The sequence below is a fragment of the Daucus carota genome, chromosome 2 (genome assembly GCF_001625215.2).
Source record: "Daucus carota subsp. sativus chromosome 2, DH1 v3.0, whole genome shotgun sequence".
NCBI classification, from domain to species: domain Eukaryota; kingdom Viridiplantae; phylum Streptophyta; class Magnoliopsida; order Apiales; family Apiaceae; genus Daucus; species Daucus carota.
The window spans coordinates 18,576,835-18,598,673 of NC_030382.2; positions in this window are offsets into that span (position 1 = coordinate 18,576,835).

The following is a 21,839-nucleotide window of genomic DNA, read 5'->3' on the forward strand; positions in this document are numbered from 1 at the left end:
AATCTCTGATTCAAGTTGAAGAACATGTTGCAGCTCCTGTTCAGGAGATCTCTTGTGCTGCAAATTCTGATGCAGCCACAGAAGCTCTGGCTTCTCATACACTCAGCATCTTTGTAAATGATGATGATGATGATGCTACAGAGGTCACATCTGTTCCAGCAAAAGTTCCAGCATCTCTTCAAGGAACAACCTCTGATCAAACACCAGTTCCAATCTCTGATTCTTCTCCAGTTAAAGATTCTCATTCTCCAGTTAAGGATACTGTCTCTGAGCCTCCACAACCCTCTACTAAGAGCAAGGTCTGTCAAATGCAATATCTTCAGGGTATGTTCAGAGCTAAACTTCCCTCTATGGAAGCCAGACTTTCCAATATAGAAGCTACTCAGAGGTCTATGCAGTCTTCTCTGGTTGATTTGAGCTCCTCTGTAGCTCAGCTGGTTTAGTTTCTCACCTCTGCTGATGTCAAAAAGGGGGAGAAAGTGTCAAAGGACAAATGTTCATCTGACCAGCCACTGGAAAAGCAAAAGCCAGATGATGATGAAGATGGAAAGGAAATTGGAGAAAGAAACTCTGGAAAGCAGATAATACTGCAGATCAAAGATAAAGAGGAATCTGGAGTAATAAGGATGGAAACTCAGATAGACTTAGGCCTCATTTGTTAACAAGTGAACGAGAGGATATGAACTGAACCACGCAGTTTTCAGTGTTCAGATTGTTTGTTTCATATTTACAAAATCTGGACGACAAAATAAAATTTCTGGACGACTGCTGCTTGAAATGTCAGCTGAATGGTTCACGCCCTGATGTCCAGTTAGGCAGTTACCAGCCGCATATATTGGTGAGACGTGCATTAATTCTATATTTTTCTAAAACGAATTTACTGTTAAAGATATATTTTAGTCAAAATTTTAATATATTAATATATATATCCAATGATATAATATAAATATGTAAAATTGGTTTGCATGAATATATAAGAAAATTGTATGATATTAATTTGTATTATAAATTTGTTCTTGTAAATTTAATGAGTTATTAATTAAAATATTTTTATTATTAAAAAATTCAATAATTTTGTAATTATATTATGCAAAACATTTAATCACTCAAAAATTCGATTCAAATTAATATTTAACAAATATATCACAATTCAATCATTCGAAATATTAATCATCCAGAATTCTCGTTCATTCAGAAAATTTGAATCAAATTTAACAAATAAATCACAATCCAGTCATTCAGAATACTAATCATCCAGAATTCTCGTCCATTCAGAAATTTTGATTCAGATTTAACAAATGACCCCTTAGAGAATCAAAGCAATCTTCTCTGGAAATGACTGTTGTGCCTCAAATTCAAAGTCTGACTGAAGCAGTCAGAAGTTCAGGGGAAATTTCAAAAGAACTGACTGTAGCAGATTCTATAATGCCAGCTACTAAACAGGAAGGAGAAAATCTGATCTTTGAGTCAGATAGATTAATTGAAGCTGGAGATCCAGAATCTAAGAAATTCTGTCAAACTCTGAAATTCAGAGGAAGAGAAACAACCTTGTTCTACAAATCTCAATCTCTTCAAGCTATAGATGAAGCCGTTGCAAGGAAAATTTGAAAAGGAGAATCCAGGAGTAGACATTGAAGCGATCAGACAAGAAGAAGAGAGATTAGCAGCTGAGAAGATGAAGATCAGCAAGCTAAAGTCTGATAAGGAGAAACCAATCTCTGATTCCTCAAAGAAGCAATCAAGACCAAAAGAAAAGGGGATTGTGATTGGAGAAATCAATTATTCTGATATCAACATACCCAGAACCAGAGCACAAGCAAAGTCTGAGATTGAGTCCAAGGATAAAGGGAAGAAACCTGTTGATGGTGTTCCTGTATAAAAGATGAAGTCAATTGTCAAGATTGCATCAGAAGCTCCTTCTCAAAGACTGGTACAGCTAATCAAAGCTACAAATATAATCTCTGATGTGTCTAGTATAGTGGAAGGAGAAGAAGAAGAAGTTGGACTAACCAGGAAAAGGAAGATTTCAGATTCAGTGGTCAAATCAGCCTCTGACCTAAACATAACCTCTGAAATTGCTCAAGTCAGGGTTCAAGAAGCAAAAGAAAAATATGATAAGTCAGAGCCTGTAGAGACTAAAGCTTCATGGCTGAAGACAATTTCTGATAAATCTCAAGATCAGAACAAGAAGAAAAGCCTCTTTGGAAGCCTTGGAACCAATCTGTACAAAGAAAGCTCAATGCTGACTAGAATCAGACTTCATGGAACCAGAGGAAAAGAAGTATATGACACAACTGGATTGGGTCATTGGAAAGAAAAGTTGGAAACCATCTCGGCAACCACCTTCAGAGATCCATATCCTCTGACAGATAAAGTTGGAGAAGTTGTTACACAGAAAGATCTTGACAAAATAGAATCAGTGCAAATTCTGATGGATACTCATGATTGCACAGGAGATAAAGAGAAGATAGCAATCTTTCTCAACACTGGCAGAGTATACAGAATTTCAGAAGCTGATTTATTGCTGAAATCTCTGAGGGAACTTGAGCATATTCACTATATGCTTGAGATAAAGAATGAAGCAACCCAGAGATGGTCTGATCTGATGAAAAGGACTATTGTTGAAAAGAGAAGATTTTATGAAATAAGTCCTGATGAAGAGTACATTCCCACGATATCTCAAGATGATGGTTCTGAGATTGAAATGCAGAAAAATAGCTCTGTTATGGAGACTATAGCTAATACCAGAATTTTGGGGTACAACAATGATACAGATAGACCAAGGGTGATTCAGCTGGGAGAAGCAATGAGAAGAAGCAAGGCAAATGCCTTGAGATCAGCTATATACCAGACGGGGGAAGACACTGAAGAGCTCAGTGCTGTTAAAGCCCAGATGATACAAGCTCTAAAGCAGATAGAAGAAGATCTCATAAATCAGTTTGTCAGAGAAAGCTATGGATATAGGCTGATTGGATATATAGTAACTGCTGGTTCTGTATGTTGTAATTAGTCCTGTGAATTAATTATTTCATGCATTTGTCCTTAGTCATTTTTGACATCATCAGTATATATATAGTAACTTGTTCATTCTGTCTAATGTACAAGTTGGGGGAGATTGTTACATATTTGATGATGTCACAGGTATCTAACTTGTTTAGTGTGCAGAATTGAAGATCAGAGTTTAACCAAGAGTCAGAGTTTAACGACTGCCAGCTGGATCAGAGTTTAGCGATGATCAGAGTTTGCAAGCGGCTAATTTCTAGGAGAAGATCGGGATAAACAAGGAAGATAGAGGAAAAGGAAGATTGTGCAGATCAGGACAGTAGAAGGATAGCTACTGATTAGATTATTTTAGGAAGCAGATAATTATATATCAATCAGTAGATATCATGTAATTGTGTATATAAGCACAGCTTAGGGTTTACTCTAAATGAGTTGAATATCGAGTATTATTCTTGTAACCCATCAACTCTTAGTGATAACTTATAAATCACTATGAGAGTATTTGTAAGCTACTGTGTTTTGTGTGAATAAGAGTTTAGTTACTTTATTCTCTTATTCGTGTGTTTTGTTTTGATTGTGTTCACTATATATAATAATATAGTGAGTTTATTCGGCCTAACAAAGTAGTTTGGACATATAAATTTAATTAAAACTTACATACTTACTCTTTATAATTGTTAATTTTATATAGAATAATTTTCATTTTTTTATCGATAATGCCCTCCTTTAACACACTTTAAAAAAAATGAAAATTTAATTATTATAAAATAATGTTAAGGTTTGTCATTGTATTATTTGAATACAATTTTTTTTAATTTCTCTTTCTATTTCTCAAGTCTTTCATTTCTCTAAATTAAGAACTACTCCCTCCGTCCCAGTCATTTGTATACAAATGGCTGGGACACGGAGACCAAGAAACTGGGTAAGAAATGAGTAAAGTTGAATGAAAAGTGGGTATAGTGGTGGGACCCATTTATATTTAATAATAAATTTGAGATAGTGGAGGAAAGTAGTGGGTGTAATAGTGTTTATATTATTATAGAATGGAGATAGTGGAAGAAAGTAGTTGGTGTAATTATATTTTATATTATAAAAGTTTACTACTTTTGGAATGTATACAATTGATGGGACGTCCCAAAAAAGAAACTGTATACAATTCATTGGGACGGAGGGAGTATATGAAATTTATTATTTTTTTAATCCAAACTTTAGTATTATCATTTAACATCCTGTTTCAATTTTCTAAGCTTCATAATAAATTTGCTAATTCAAATTTATTTGATATAAATTATATATTAATTTGAATTTAAATATGAATAATATTTTTAAATAAGTTAAAATATAATTAATATATTTTATAAAAGGGCCCAAAAAGGATAATTCGCACTAGGCCCTATAATTCTCAGGACCGGCCCTGGTAACCAATCCATAGATTCTTCAATATAAAATCTCACTCACAAAATTATTAGGCTTGTTGAATTTAGTTCTCTCAGAGTTGACACCTAAACCAGCTTTAGGCAACCTAACATTGCCTTTCACTTTGATTGGTTTCAGTGATGTCAGGATCTCATCTCTCTTATCATTACTCTCTTTCATTTTAAGGTCTTCTTGTTTGAGTTCATATTTAATGACAACAGGAGTTTCTAACAGAGGTTCAGCTTCTGAGGATTTGAACAGGGGTTGAGGGGAATCTTTCAAAACAAAAGGAATCCCTCTCTCCTCAGCACTCTTCTTAAAGGTAGTAATGTTACTAGCCTTACCTACAGATTTGTTATAGTCAAAACCTATTCCAACAGTTCTCTTGATCTCTTGTTTATCATTAAGTTCTTTGACTATAGTGGAGGCATCCTTAAAGGCTTTACATTTCACTTTCTCTTCGTCTAGCTGAAGTCTTAAAGCAATCTCACCTTTTTCTAAAACTCTGACTTTAGCATATTGTAATTCTAAATCCATAGTCAGTTGTTCAATTTTAGGCTTTAATAATTTCATCTCATTCATTTTATAAGCATGAATATCTAAGACTAAAGTATTAATCTTAAGGTTAGCAGCTTTCAACTTACTTATAGCATCATCTCTTTCTAATCCTAATTGCATAAAAAGTTTAGGGCATGTAGGATCTACCTGAAAGCTTCCAGCAGCAGGAGGTGAAGATGATCCAGCATTAGCCATTAGAGCAAAATTCCTAATCTGCTCTTCTTCATCACTATCTGTATCATCCCAGCTTTTCCCTTCTGCCAGATAAGACTTGCTCTTAAAACCCTGATGCTTTCTCACTAATGCATCATACTTCTGCTTCAGCTCGTCGTAGGAATCTTTTCTCTTTCCTTGAACCTTGGGTTGTTTGCATTCAGTTGCAAAGTGTCCTGGTTCACCACAGTTAAAGCATTTGAACTTGCTTCTATCCTCTCCTGGCGACGGCGGGACATACTACGACCTGCGGCGATCGGTTGGACCTTTGATTAATTAACCATCCCAGTCTTGTATCCTCCTTTGCTTGTAGAAGATGAGTAACCTCCTTTTTGAAACCTGTTGGCAGTAGGTTTGTACTTGTAGGAGGTGTTCTTCCGGAATCTCATGTTTCCAAATTTCTTGGCAAACAGTGATAGAGATTGATCTTCTAACTGTTCTAGCTCTTCCATTGTATAGAACTCTTCATCACCACTGGAAGAAGCAATCTGACCCATCTCAGGTACAACAAATTCCTGAGTGGTTTTAGAAGGAACAACAATATCCTTCTTTTCTTCCGGTGTAGGTAATTCAACAACTAGAGCTCTCGAGTTACTCAGTGTTTTACCCCAGCCATATCTCTGCTTACTTTGAACTTGTTCGAGTTCATGAGTTTTCAAAACTCCGTAGAGTCTTTCCAGAGAAATCTCATTCAGATCTCTGCTTTCCCTGATTGCAGTGATTCTGTGTTCCAGATGTTCAGGAAGTGTTAAGAGAAACTTCATGTTGACCTCCTTCTTGTCGTAGTATTTCCCATTCAGATTTAAATTATTAATCAGGTTATTAAGTCCGATAAACACTTCTGAAATCCCTTCTCCGGGATTGGAACCAAACTGTTCATACTGAGCCATCAGTATTTCTTTCTTGTTCTCTCTGACTTCATCTGAGCCTTCGTTTATAATCTCTAGTGTATCCCAGATTTGCTTTGCGTTCGTACAATTCACAACAGCATTGTACATAACCGGATTTAGAGATTCAACCAAAATCAGTTGAAGAACGTCATCTAAGTTCATATGTTCACTCTCTTCATCTGTGTACTCAGAAAGTTCTTTTGGAACAGTTTTATGAGGGATTAACACACCATTCTCTTCGTGTGCTAATATGAGCTTCATCGGAGTAGAAACACCTTTGTTAAGAATCCCGATATATTTTTTGTTGGCGGTGCGGAGGAATAATAACATATGCCTCTTCCATAGGCTAAAGTGTTTCTTGTTGAACGGTGGGATTTTGATACTACTGATCTTTTGCGTACTCATGTTTAAGGATTTAAAGTGAATAGTGTTTGGATGAGATTTCGATTTTTGAAAGAAAGATATTTTAAATAAAAATTAATTTTTGGAATAAAATTAATTTGAATAAAAAAATATTTGGACGTTACAGAGTGTGTATAGGATCTAATACGGAAAAATGGTATCAACCGCTCTGATGCCAATTGTTAGGTCCTGAAACGATTGTAGAAGGGGGGGTTGAATACAATTGTCACTAAAAATCGCGGCGGAATAATCTGATTTGAGTTTAACTTGTTAATCAGATTTTAATTAATTAATATAACAATGTTTTAAGTCGTTATATAATTAATATGGTTCGTTTTAATGTCCACTAAAGTTCGTAGAATAAATTCGACAGGATGTATTCTAACGTAGTGATTAAAACAACCGAGTGATCAAAGCACAGAAAACTATGGATATAACAATAGCAAGTTACAAACAACTTGAAAGCTTTTACAATGCTTGAACAATTCAGAAATGAAGAAGTGAAGCCATATTTATAGGCAAATCACTTGGAACTAGGTATGACATTAAAAGGAATGACTTTCTAGCTTATGAATGACATTACAATGAAAGATATGACATTTTTACACAAAGCCATGCCATAAAACAAAGAATGAATGACATATTTGGAGAATGTCATACTGCCAGGCGCGGTATGACATTTTTCCATGGCCGCTACTCTTCATTTGGCATGACTTAACCAAATAAAGTCATTCGGTAACACTTAGTTTGACTTTTTAAAGTCATATAAACACAAGTCATACACACACAAGGGAATGCCTAAATCAAGGACACGGTATGACATTTTTATGTCATACCAGTGAATGTCTGATATCAGCAAACGGTATGACATTATTTAATAATGTCATATCATTCTTAAATCCCATAGACAATGCCACGGTATGACATTATATGTCATGGTGGAGAAAGCCTAAACCACTGACACGGTATGACTTTCCCTAGGAATGTCATACCGAGCCAAATATGCATAAATTCAATTGTTTTAATTGAATAAATATTCAATAATTACTCACTTAATTATATTAATAATATAAATTCATAAATTAAATTAATTCGAAGGTGAATCAATTTAATAAATAAATTATACAACTAATTTAATTATTTTGATAAGTGAAATAATTAAAGAAATACTTATAAAATTATATTCCTTGAACAGTAGGGACTCCGGGCTTTGTAAAACGTTGTAGATCTTCGTCCTGATTGAACGGCCACTTATAGTTGATGCAGAACACTTAATCTGAGTAGCTGACACACAAATATACTGTCTGGTTCATCTGTATCTTGCTGAATTAAATATTCTTTATCAAATAAACATTTGAGTCGTGGCTTGTTCTTCGAGTCTTTGTCTTCGTAGTTCTTCTTCATAAGTAACAATAATATGGAATCTTCTGAATAAATAAAGTATTAAAACTTTATACCTTCTGGACTTCTGGACGTGCTACAAAAGATTATTTTTACACTGAGGCTTGAACATATTAATGAACTTCTTCCAGTGGTGTGCAGCAGCATCCTGAATTTCTTCAGATATATAATTTCAATAAATCACTTGACGTTCTTCGTGTGGATTCCTTCAATAGTACTTGCTATTTACCTTGCTTTCTTATCAGAGTTGAGTTGGTACCTCTTTAATTACAAATAAGCTAAACATGTGCCTTTCATTCCGTAACTAGAAGGTAATTTCTTATCTACCTCCTCCTCTCACTCACATGCCATCTTAGTCTAATTGACATGTCCTCTCTTTATGATTTCTTAACATCAATAGCTTGGTGAGTTTATTTAATTTGTCAAACCAATATGATATGTGCTGATCCTATTGGATATTTCTTTCCGTGATTTCAGGTTCTTCATCAAGCAATAGCCTTGGATTGAGTGGATGTTCAAAATGTCTGCATTGTATGAACAGAGTTTGAAAAAAGAGATGCATGCTTTTATGTTCCTAATAAGTTCTATTTCAATCATCTATGTGTTCTTTTATATGTTCTTATAAAGCTTTATAATTACATTAAAAAAATAGCACAGGGTTCATTTCATCTAGTTAACTTCCATTTCTTTTGTGGTTGAAGTCAACAATAGAATCCGTATGAGTAAAAAATATTTATTAACTTTTTAGTCATTCTGCTTAAAAAAAACTTTCTAGTCATTCAATATTAAAAAAGTGGATTTCTAAAAGTGCAGGAACATTTTATGTACGTTAAAAAAATCAGTATAATTCGATAACATTATTTTAGCTTGGCTAGCCGTTGGTTAATCATCTCTTAAAAATGTGAATATGTCTCTGTCTGACTCCATATGATTATAGATGTAATAAAATTTCTGGATTCTTGATATTTTGTCTTGCATAAGGCTAATATGTGTATCCCCCATACGAAAAGTAAATTGTCATCCGGGATAGATACTATGCAATCCAACAACTTGGTAGAAAAGCAATGTCAACCCGAACAATGAACTACAATCACTTGATGGTAGACGCCCTGCTGGTGAGAGCATGAAGGCTTTATTTTTTAAATATCAACAAGCACAAACACGATCTCGTTCAAACAGGTGATGATGACCTCTTTCGGTAACACTAGTGGCTGAAAATTACAAGAATTACAAGAAAATTTCATAGACATTTAGTCGCTGAAAGTGAATAAAAAAACAAAGTCAACTAAAATTTGTAATTTGTTCTGGAAAGGATGAGTAAATCTCACTTCCCGGCAGATACAGATAAAAAGATGTGATGGGCGTTGAGAACACAAATCAAATTAGCTAAGCATGAGCATTAATTCAGATTTTAACTTCGAATTCAGTGAAAATGTATAATTAGTCCTCTTAATGAGCTTTCCATTTATAGTATAACTCTCTTCTGCTTACGATTACAGTTCAAACTCCGTAATGCTTCTAAATTTTACCCTCTATAAATTTGACACTTTCATGTCACTATGTCAGCGATCTTTCTTTAGTACAGTACATACAGCCTTTCACGAATTTAGCATTTGTACAAACTTAATAAAACTTAAGCTGAATTTTTTTTAGTTAAGTATAACTTTTTACTTGATCATGCTTGTTAAAAGTCTATCTCTCTCCTAAGCAAAATTATGAAGTGTGGAGCAAGTCTCTCAGGGTTGACGGATACAAAAAATTGAAAGAGATGTGAGTGTTGGACCGAATGACTCAAAAGTTGGAGTCTAACTTCTTGTTCTTAGATGATAATTCTACGAATTGTGTATGACTTTTATTCAACAAACCGCATTAGGTATTTTACACCCAAATCGGTGCATTGAATCTTGATTATGAAAAAATTATAAATGAATTCAAAGAAGGTATGAACTAAGAGGGCACAGTTTGAGGGCTGCATGAAATCTCCTGCCACTAAATCTGCTGACCATTGAAACCCTCGTACATTGGAATTAATCAGTATCGATGCTCTTCTATTTTGTTTTCCTTTTTTTCCTCTTCTTCCTTTGTATACGTACCTGAAATGAATATCGAAAACTGAGGAATACATTTGACTACGACTTATCAAGACCAGCAACTCCACCGCCCGCTTTGATCGAACATGTAGTACCACGAGACGACTTTCTATTCATCATAGGAGGATCCAGAAATACAACAATGACTGTAATGTCATCATGAAAATGTCTCCTCACTCCTCTATCAATCTTCTTCAGGTTGGAGTATCTCATTTCTCATTTCTTTGCAGCTACTCGAAGTGCACCTTTGACAAGTCTCCTAGCAATTCCCTGCAGATGAAAAAGAGAAGTCTCGATCAACAACTTGCTTCATCAAATTGAGAAATGCATTATGCTTTTCTGGCATATACGCCCTAAGAGGAGTCTTTGATAAAGAAGCTATTACACCAAAAAGTCAGAACTGATTAAAAAATGACTTTTGAAATAAAAGTTGTTTACAAGACAGTTACTCCTACTTTCTAAATGAAACTTTCTGCTAAACTAGATATAACTTACACTCTATAGTTTATACACTTATTTAGATACGGTCCCCAACCAACACACTAATTTAAACTCTGCTGCAGACATCAAATCAAATCAACGGAATACCATCTAGCAATTTTCAGTAAAAATAATCAGTCCAATCCTAAGTGTTTACAGAACCTGCAGAATCATCCGCAGTTTTAGTATTCAATATAAAAGTAATGTTTTTTATAATCAAAATTGATATATCTTAATTAGATTATACATTGAAAACTTATTATCAAAGATTTTCTAGTGAATTACATCTACTTTAATTATTTAAAATGAATGAAAGCTGAGTTCTAAAATGCAAAAGGCCCTGTTATTTTACACTAACTATAAGAAAGATTGTAGAAGGGGGTTGAATACAATCTTTTACAAGATTAAAGATTCAAGAATCTTTTACAAGATTAAAGATTCAAGAACAGTAACACTTTATAATAACAGAAAAGATAAACACCAGATATTAAAAATACGGATGGATTGAATGATCCACCCGTGAGATTTTAGATTGAAGAATCTGTGGGATGGTTACAATTCTCACAGCTGCAGGTTCAACACTTCAACTGTTTCTAACACTCAGATTTTCTCACAAGTAATTTGAACAAGTTCAACTGATGCTACTGACTTGGTTATATACTCCAAGTTTACAAAGTTTAACTAGAATACAAAATCTACACTCTAAACTAAACTATGCTGCACATCTTTGTCTTATGCATGCCCTCTGTGATGTCTTCATCTTTGACCATCTTCTTGATTTGATCCAGATTACATTGCATGAGATAAGAATGTTTCTGGTTCTACTTTATTGTCCTAATCAGGCTTCCATGTATATTTTAGTGTAATTCGATCCATGTGACTTGTTAGAATTAAGCTCTAGTCACTTTCAATGGCCGTTTGCTTCCTCCGTTGAAAGTGCCTTCATCCATCGAACGAATTACAAACTTCATCAATCGAGCACTGTTCCAGTCTCATCAATTGAAAACTTTAGCTTCATCAGTTGAACACTTTGTCTTCATCAGTTGAAAGCTTGGTCTTCATCAGTTGAAAGCTGGGTCTTCATCAGTTGAAACATAGTGCATTCTTTATCAGTTGAATTGTTACATCTCATCAGTTGAATATCCTTCATTTGGACAAAATTACATGGCATTGGATATTTACAATTAGCCATCCTATTATATCCATCCGTTGATAATTCTAAAGACAAGTAATACGACAATTACAACTGAATATTGATAAAGATTCTAATTAAAACATGTTACTATGTGTTTATGTTATCACCAAACTTATTGATTCCTAACAATCTCCCCCAATTTATGACTAGAGAAGATGTAGACATAAATTCTACACGTGATGATAACAAAACACAAATAAAACAAAGTACAAAATTTAAATGCAAGGGATAGAAGATTTTACAGATTATTTTGCTTCTCTAGACTGGGCAGCTCACTTATTCCTAGAATATCTTCTTCTGGACTTAAGCTTTTCTTCAAGAATTTCAATCTGTTTCTGAAAGATCCTGTAGAACCATTCTTCATCACTATCATGTCTTTTGAGCTTGGATTGGAGAGTTTCATACTAGCAGCCTTGAGTTGATCTTTAGGCCTGAAGAATCTCCTAACACCCTGGTTGTCCCTGAACTCCATAATAGGGTTTGGCTCATAATGAATTTTCTTTCCAGTGTAGGGAATCTTTAGTTTTCTTGGCATGCTACTATCAGAACTCCACTCATTCCTAATTTCTTGAATTCTCTTTTTCACCATCTGGTTGGCTGGTGGTGTGTAGCTTCTAGTTCTTTTCATTGCTGCAAAAATCTTGGTGAGAGAACTAAATTCTTTAGTACTGAGAACTCTGTGAAGAGGCCAAACAACATCTCCCTTGCTTTTGTATGAGAAGGCAAGTCTTTCAGGTAGCTTGGATGTCTGATCAATTCCTCTCACTTCTTGTAAATCATCCAAATCCAGCTCAAACTCTGAGATTTCTTCAATATTAGTGATGAAGAGATAGTCATCCTTATTTTCAGGTTCTTTTCGAGGTTTTGGAGCATTAACTAGCTTTCTTGCCATTGTTTTCCCTTTTCTCTTTGGCTTTGTTGTTTCCTAGACAAGAAAAGCTAGAATTGGTATATCTTCAAGGTCAATTTGCTCCTCCTTTGGTATGATTGGCTCTTCATGGTAGTTGACATCTGGATATTCAACTGCGGTTGCCTTGATTGGAGAAGAAGGCTTTGATGTTTGCACAGGTTCTTCTTCTCTTCTCTTAGCAGCCTCAGGCATCTTTGTTTTGGATTTTAGTCTTGGTTTCTTCTTCTTTGGAGCTTTCTTAGGAGTATCTCTATTTTCATTTAACAGCTCAGCCTCCAATTCTTCCATGAGCTTAATAGCTTACCTTTCATCAACTTCTATTTCTTTGTTAATAGCAAGTTGTGATTCTCTTTCCTTTCTTTCACATTCTCTGGCCACCTCCTCAGCTTTTGCAAAAGAATAATGTGAGTGGCTAGTTCCAATAAACAGCTTCTAGCCTTCTCCGTAGATAATAGCAAAATGAGCTTTTAGAGATTCATCTGTACTATATTTGTAGCTTTTAATTTCTTGGCCTAGAAGTTGTAATCATTTTTGTCAGGCCTGACTGGAGGGAAATAGATAGAGGTTGAATCCTTTTCAGGCTTAGAGTGTCTAGAATTAACAGGAGACAGGATGGCTTTGAATTCATTCAAGATTGATGGCTCGCCCTTCTCCTTCTTTGATGGAATCACAATCTCAGGTCTGATTACTCTGAGAATTGTTGTTGTAGTTGGGAAGGAAGTTAGTGTTAGGGTTATACTGAAATATTCATTTGAAGTATATAACAATTATTTGAGAATCTTGAATGCATGTTTTCACATTGTCTGTATATTATATATTGTAGACAATCTAGTATCAAATGGGATAGCAGAAGATTAGATTGTCAGACTCCTTATATAATATAATAAAGGTTCACAGTCGAGGTGGTGTTAGACAAACCACTAGAACGGCTGAAGTATTATTTGGAAATAGTTTATCTTGACTATTGAATAATACTTATATACTTTGTGTATATTGAACGGGATCAAAATAGTAGAATAATTGTTTCTTTAATTCTGACAATAAAGAACTAAGATTCTATGATGTTATTAATGCTTAAGTTCTTAATCCGGATATAGTGATTGACACTTGTATTTAATGCACATGCCTTGACTCATAAATTAAGTAATTTATTTTAAATTACGAATTTATGTATTGGGCAATGACATTATATACATAGTGGGATATTGACTATAAAAGGAAACCGTGTCCGAAAAATATATTCGGGTGATGATGTCCTCTTGAAAGCTCATAAAGATAATTATGCTTTAGTCCTGCAGGCAGATTTGTTCTTGCATAATTATAAGGTTGAGTGGATGATCAAGGATAAAAGATATTAATTAAATTAATTGTCAGAAATTAATTTAATTAATGGGCATGCGATATCTTAAACATGGGGAATTTATAAGCAATTAATATGGGAGCCGAATTAAATAATTAATTTACGGAATTAGGAAAGGTAGTGCAAATATTAGTTCTTTAGTGGATAGAATTAATATTTAATGATATTGGGCCTGGCCCGGAATGTCATTGGAAGGCCTGACCTAATGATCCATGATCCTTGCTGTAGCCTATATATATTCTCGTTCTCCTAAAGCTGAAAGACACACCAAAACGAATTAATCCTAGAGTCAGAGAGAGGCAGACGTTTTTCTCAAGGAGACAGCTAGGGTTTTGGGTTTTCGGAGCTTTAAGGAGAGGCACACCTTGGGAGATCGAAGGTCACACTTCGTCCAAGGAGAATCAAGGAATACAATAGAAGACGTGGATTTGAATCGCTTGCGTCGTAGCGATTAAGGTTAATATTCTGTTCGAACTTTTAATTAGTATCATAAAACGCAGGACCAAGGTCCGATTGTTCGAAGGTGTTTTCCGGAGTTTTTCGAGGCATTCCAAGGCGGTTTAGGCCTCCAAACGGGCTCTCCAAGTTTTCTGGACAGATCTGGATTCTGACGAAGGATGAATTCGAAGCTGATTTTTCCGGGGCCATAATAGTGGATGTGCTTTATTATGATTATTGATTATTGTTATTATGTGTTTCTTGTTTGTGTTGTTATGCCATGTGATACTAACCCTTCGCATGCTAGAATGACATGGACATAGGGATGTTTTTAATTAATGCTTTAATCATGCTAGTATGCTACCATGTTATGTGTTCTTTATGTGTTCTTTATGTTGCTATAACCATGATAGTATGCATGTGGACTTCGAAGAAATAACATAGGGCGATGCATCTAGATTAAAATCCTCAAAGAAAATTCTAAGTGGGAGAGGGAGTTAATATTGTATTAAATCCCATCGTCTCCATCATTGTTTGTATGTAATTTAACATATAAGGCGAATATAAATTATGTATACGTCACCCATCGTGGCATGTAATTTATGGTGTCTAGAATGTTATAGTTATTGCTGGAACAAACTTCTTAAATTAATACGAATAGATACGGATTTTCTTTATCTCTGATTTGGGGCGATTTCGAAGGCTTATGGGTATTAAGTGAGACCGATGTGACTCCTCCACTGCCTAGAAGTCAAACCAGACACGAATATTGAATTGAAGTATTCTATTTGAGAAATATTGGAAGGTATACATGCTGCCCATCGTGGCGTACCAAGTTCCATAGGTTTCGGGTAATTTAAGATTTGATGATGGTATACACTTAGCTATGAAAAATAATATAGACCACCCCAACGTGGCTTATTGTTTAGTAATAGGACCGAAGTAACATTTAAACAAATTTAGGTGGTATACATGTCACCCATCGTGACGTACCAGAAACTTATGGTGTTTAAACGTTAGTGCATTTAATTTTAATAATTGTTAGAGGAACCAATAGGACTTAATTTTTTATGCACCCTTCTTTATGTGTAATGTGATTTTTTCATGCATGATTCTCAGGATATAATGGGGTTTAATCCACTGTTCACCATACTTAAGGATAACAAACTTACCGGACCTAACTATATTGAATGGAAACGTAATTTGGACATTGTGTTGACTGCTGAGGAGTACAAGTTTTGCACTTATGAACCCAAGCCTGAGCAGCCCGCTGCTGATGCTCCTGATGAGGAGAAAGAGTATTATAAGCGGTGGACAAAGGCTGATGAGATGTCGCGATGTTACATTCTGGAAGCAATGTCGGGTGTTTTGCAGCATCAGCATCAGGCTATGGCCACTGCTTCGGATATGCTCTTTAATCTCAAAGAACTTTTTGGAGATCAGAATAGGGCTGCTAGGCAAGTAGCAATGAAGGCTTTAATGAACACTCAGATGGCTGAAGGTACACCTGTAAGGGATCATGTTCTCAAGATGATGTCACATCTGAATGAGATAGAGATCCTTGATGCAGAGCTTGACGGGGAAACCTAGATTGACATTATCCTTATGAGCTTGCCTAAGAGTTTTGAGCAGTTCCGCTTGAATTACAACATGAACAAGAGGCAGTATAGTCTTGCGGAACTGCTGACAGAACTTCAGGCAGCTGAAGGATTATTTCGCCAGAGTGTTCAAGTGAATGTGGCTGAGAAAGGTTCTTCCTCTAAGCCGAAAGGCAATAAGAAGAAGAAAAAGGCTCAGACACAGAAAGCTGTGAAGGTAGTGGGAGTTCAAGGTGGTGTGAAAAAGCCTAAGGGGAAGTGCTACCGGTGCAAGCAGTCGGGTCACTGGAAAAAGGATTGTCCTCTTCCTAAGAAGACAAACGATACTGGTATGTCTCTTTCTCTAGTTACAGAAACATTTGTAGCGGCTATATCTACGAGCACTTGGTGTGTAGATACTGGAGCCACTGATCATGTTTGTAACTCTATGCAGGGGTTCCAGCAATCCAGAATGCTTAGAGATGGTGAGATCTACGTGTTCATGGGAGATGCTACAAAAGTAGCAGTAGTTGCAGTAGGAGTTATTCATTTATCTTTTGGTTCTGATAGGATTTTGGTTTTGAACAATTGTCTTTATGTACCTTCTTTTAGAAGGAATTTGATTTCGGTTTCTAAACTTGCTATGGATGGTTATAATGTTTGTTTGGATCGTAATGTTTCTATTATGATGAATAAACGGATTATATGTTCTGGTACATTGCAAGACAATTTGTATATAATTAATCCTAGTCAACCCGCACTGCAACTACAACATAGGGTATTGAATAACACATCTTCTACCTCTAATAAAAGAAAGGAACCTTCTAGTTTGAACCAAACATATCTTTGGCACTTGAGATTAGGTCATATTAACTTGAGAAGGATTCAAAGACTGGTAGTAGACGGGCCTTTAGGCTCATTGGCAGTGGAGCCATTTCCAGTTTGTGAATCCTGCTTGGAAGGTAAAATGACCAATAGGCCTTTTAAGGCAAAGGGGAATAGAGCCAAAGAAGTGTTAGGACTGGTTCACTCTGATTTATGTGGACCTATGAATATCCAAGCAAGAGGTGGTTATGAGTATTTCGTCACTTTTATTGACGATTATTCTAGATATGGATACGTTTATTTGTTGCGCCGTAAGTCTGAGTGCTTTGAGAAATTCAAAGAGTACAAAGCTAAAACGGAGAAGCGACATAATAAAAGTATCAAGTCACTACGATCTGATCGTGGTGGCGAATACTTGCTTGGGGAATTCAGGGAATATTTATCAGAGAATGGGATAGAATCCCAGTTGACTGCACCAAGCACACCCCAGCAGAACGGTGTAGCAGAGAGAAGGAACCGGACTCTTTTAGAGAGTGTTAGATCGATGATGAGTTATTCGGATTTACCCAAGTCCTTTTGGGGACATGCCTTAGAGACAGCAGCTTATCTTCTGAACTTAGTACCTTCTAAGTCGGTTCCTAAAACCCCTTTAGAATTGTGGACCGGGGACAAACCGAGTCTGAGACACATTCGGATATGGGGTTGTCCAGCACATTTGCTGAACAAAAACGCGACTAAGCTAGAACCTCGTACAGAAGTAAAGCTGTTTGTAGGCTACCCCATGAGAACAAAAGGTTATTTATTTTATAGTCCTAAGGATCGGGATGTCACTGTTAGCACCAATGCAAGATTCTTAGAGGAAGACTATATAATGAATCACAAACCCAAGAGTAGTATCGTTTTAGAGGAACTAGTGGGAGGGACGAATAATGAACCTGTAGTACAAGTAGAACAACCACAGCAGACTGTGCAACCGGTCACTAATACCACACCAGTTCCTCGTCGTAGTGGGAGGGTTGTTCGACAGCCCGACAGATTCATGTTTTTGGGAGAGTCTTCGGACTTGGTCTCTGGTGAACATGATGATGATCCCCGGACATACGAAGAGGCAATACAGGACAAAGATGCAAGTCTTTGGCAAAAGGCAATGGATTCTGAGATGGAATCAATATATTCTAATCAGGTCTGGGAGCTCATGGAACCACCCAAAGGTGTAAAACCTATTGGATGTAAGTGGGTCTACAAGAAAAAGAGGGGATCAGACAAAAAGGTGAAAGCCTGGAAAGCAAGACTTGTTGCGAAAGGGTATACTCAGAAAGTAGGTATCGATTATGAGGAAACCTTTTCGCCAGTAGTCATGCTTAAGTCAATCCGTATTCTTTTATCTATAGCAGCTCATCTCGATTATGAGATTTGGCAAATGGATGTCAAGACAGCTTTCCTTAATGGAAATCTTGAGGAAACCATCTATATGCAGCAACCAGAGGGATTCATTAAAGAAGGCCAAGAGCATCTTGTTTGTAAGCTGAAGAGGTCTATTTATGGACTTAAACAAGCTTCTAGGTATTGGAACATTCGCTTTGATCAGGCAGTCCAGTCATATGGATTTGATCAATGTCCAAGCGAAGCATGCGTGTATAAGAGATGTGAGGGAAATGCAGTGGTTTTTCTAGTGCTTTATGCTGATGACATTTTACTCATTGGAAACAATGTTAAGATGTTGTCTTCAATAAAGGCATGGTTGTTCAAACAATTTGAAATGAAGGACTTAAGTGAAGTAGCATACATCCTTGGGATCAAACTTATAAGGGATCGCAAGAAAAGGATGTTGGCTTTATCTCAGGAGCCCTACATAGATGACGTATTAGCTCGTTTTAACATGCAGGACTCCAAGAAGGGTAATTTACCCTTTCAGACATGGAGTTACTCTATCAAAGAGGCAGTGTCCTTCGACACCTAAGGAGATAGAGAACATGAAGGCAGTTCCTTATGCTTCGGCATGTGGGAGCCTAATGTATGCAATGTTATGTACGAGGCCTGATATCTGCTTTGCCGTAGGCATGGTTAGCAGATACCAGTCAAACCCAGGACAAGAACATTGGAGTGCTGTAAAAGCAATACTCAAGTACCTGCGAATATATGCTGGTTTACAAGTCCTCTGATTTATTGCCTCTGGGATATACCGATTCGGATTTCCAGACGGATAAGGATAAGAGAAAGTCCACCTCGGGATGTGTTTTTACTTTGGGAGGTGGAGCCGTAATATGGAGGAGTGTGAAGAAGAAATGCATCGCAGACTCAACCATGGAGGCCGAATATGTGGCAGCCTCTGAGGCAGCCAAAGAGGCTATATGGTTCCGAAACTTCCTGCTGGATTTGGATGTGATTCCTAATCTGCCACAGCAAATCACGATTTATTTTGATAACACTGGTGCTGTGGCGAATACCAAGGAACCACAAGCCCATAAGGCAGCGAAACACATAGAGCGTAAGTATCACCTCATACGACAGTTCGTTAAGCGAGGAGATATCATTGTGGCTGACATAGCATCGAAGGATAACCGGGCAGATCCTTTCACGAAGAGCTTACCAGCTAAGGCTTTTCAGGAGCACGTGGAAGCGATAGGAGTCAGATACTTGGTCACATAGTTATTATAGTTGGTAGTGGATTGCTTGTAATAGTCACTGATATACTTAAAAAATATCTTGAGTATAAGTGGGAGATTGTTAGGGTTATACTGAAATATTCATTTGAAGTATATAACAATTATTTGAGAATCTTGAATGCATGTTTTCACATTGTCTGTATATTATATATTGTAGACAATCTAGTATCAAATGGGATAGCAGAAGATTAGATTGTCAGACTCCTTATATAATATAATAAAGGTTCACAGTCGAGGTGGTGTTAGACAAACCACTAGAACGGCTGAAGTATTATTTGGAAATAGTTTATCTTGACTATTGAATAATACTTATATACTTTGTGTATATTGAACGGGATCAAAATAGTAGAATAATTGTTTCTTTAATTCTGACAATAAAGAACTAAGATTCTATGATGTTATTAATGCTTAAGTTCTTAATCCGGATATAGTGATTGACACTTGTATTTAATGCACATGCCTTGACTCATAAATTAAGTAATTTATTTTAAATTACGAATTTATGTATTGGGCAATGACATTATATACATAGTGGGATATTGACTATAAAAGGAAACCGTGTCCGAAAAATATATTCGGGTGATGATGTCCTCTTGAAAGCTCATAAAGATAATTATGCTTTAGTCCTGCAGGCAGATTTGTTCTTGCATAATTATAAGGTTGAGTGGATGATCAAGGATAAAAGATATTAATTAAATTAATTGTCAGAAATTAATTTAATTAATGGACATGCAATATCTTAAACATGGGGAATTTATAAGCAATTAATATGGGAGCCGAATTAAATAATTAATTTACGGAATTAGGAAAGGTAGTGCAAATATTAGTTCTTTAGTGGATAGAATTAATATTTAATGACATTGGGCCTGGCCCGGAATGTCATTGGAAGGCCTGACCTAATGATCCATGATCCCTGCTGTAGCCTATATATATTCTCGTTCTCCTAAAGCTGAAAGACACACCAAAACGAATTAATCCTAGAGTCAGAGAGAGGCAAACGTTTTTCTCAAGGAGACAGCTAGGGTTTTGGGTTTTCGGAGCTTTAAGGAGAGGCACACCTTGGGAGATCGAAGGCCACACTTCGTCCAAGGAGAATCAAGGAATACAGTAGAAGACGTGGATTTGAATCGCTTGCGCCGTAGCGATTAAGGTTAATATTCTGTTCGAACTTTTAATTAGTATCATAAAACGCAGGACCAAGGTCCGATTGTTCCTACAATTGGAACTACTGTGGCCGTTGTTTGTGAAGTTGAAGAAGCTTTCTGTGCCATCAGTTGATCCAATCTTTCCTTTATTGAATCCTCTTTTCTCCTTGCCTTAAGCTCATTGGCTGTGTAGTAAGGCGGAGGAATTCTAGACACCAGCTCTGTAGGTGAAGGAAATGGCTCCTTCTCCCCCCTTTTGTTCTCATCAAGTGCAGGGTATCGAGGCACAGAGATGCCAGATGCCATGAGAAGATGTTGGAGTAGATCCGTTTGCACTCTTTGGTTTTGCAGGATCTCATGCATCCTAGCATCCAGAATATTGACTCTACGTTCTAGAGTATCTAGCTTACTTTCCAGCTTGGCATGCCTTTTCTCAGCATCAGACATTGCAGAGACAGCCTTGCTGGGAAGCCTTTCAGCAATTTTAGCAGACAAATCATTCTTGACTACAGTGATGGCTTAATTGAGATGCTCTACTTCCTTCTGGAAATGTAGATATTGATACTTGTGGAGTCTAAGATTGTCCAGAGCCTGGCTAGCAACAGTAGTAGAGATTGGAGAAGAAGAGATGCTAGCTTGGGAGTTGACCAAAGTTGCAGCTACTACAAGTTAACAACAGTGGCATTGGCAGACTGTATTGAGAGCCAAGAAGGGAGAGAAGTTGAAGGCTCTACAGGCCTCTATCAAGAGAATTGTCAATAGCTTCATTGAGGTCCTCATCACTGTCATCTCCAGCATTGGCAGGCAGAGCTGCAAGTGCCTCCTTAGCTCTTAGCATAGATGCAGTGGTGTGAATTAGATTCAAACTCCTTTCAGCTGCTTGATTGTCCAACCTAGCAAAAGCTTGGTAGGAGGACATGCCATGAGTAAAAGTCTCAGGATCAAGTGGCACACTGTCCAAAATGGATCTATATTCAGCCTGAATTTCTTGCTCACTTGGCCCTTCATTGACACCTGCATTTCTCTCATTTTCTCTGGTTTTTGCATCAAGGGCTCCACTTGTCTCACCACAATCCTTACCTCTCTCTCACTTGTTCTTTCTAAAGAACTTCTCAATTCCTCTCCTTTTTCCTGGCTGGAAGAAATAGCCAGACTCTCCACTTGCTCTCCTTTTGTCAGCTCCTAAGGCTGCCTCTGCACTCTATCACTCCCTTTCTTTAGTCCTAAAAGTGTTTATGCTATGATGTGATCAGCTACTGTGGAAGGTGGG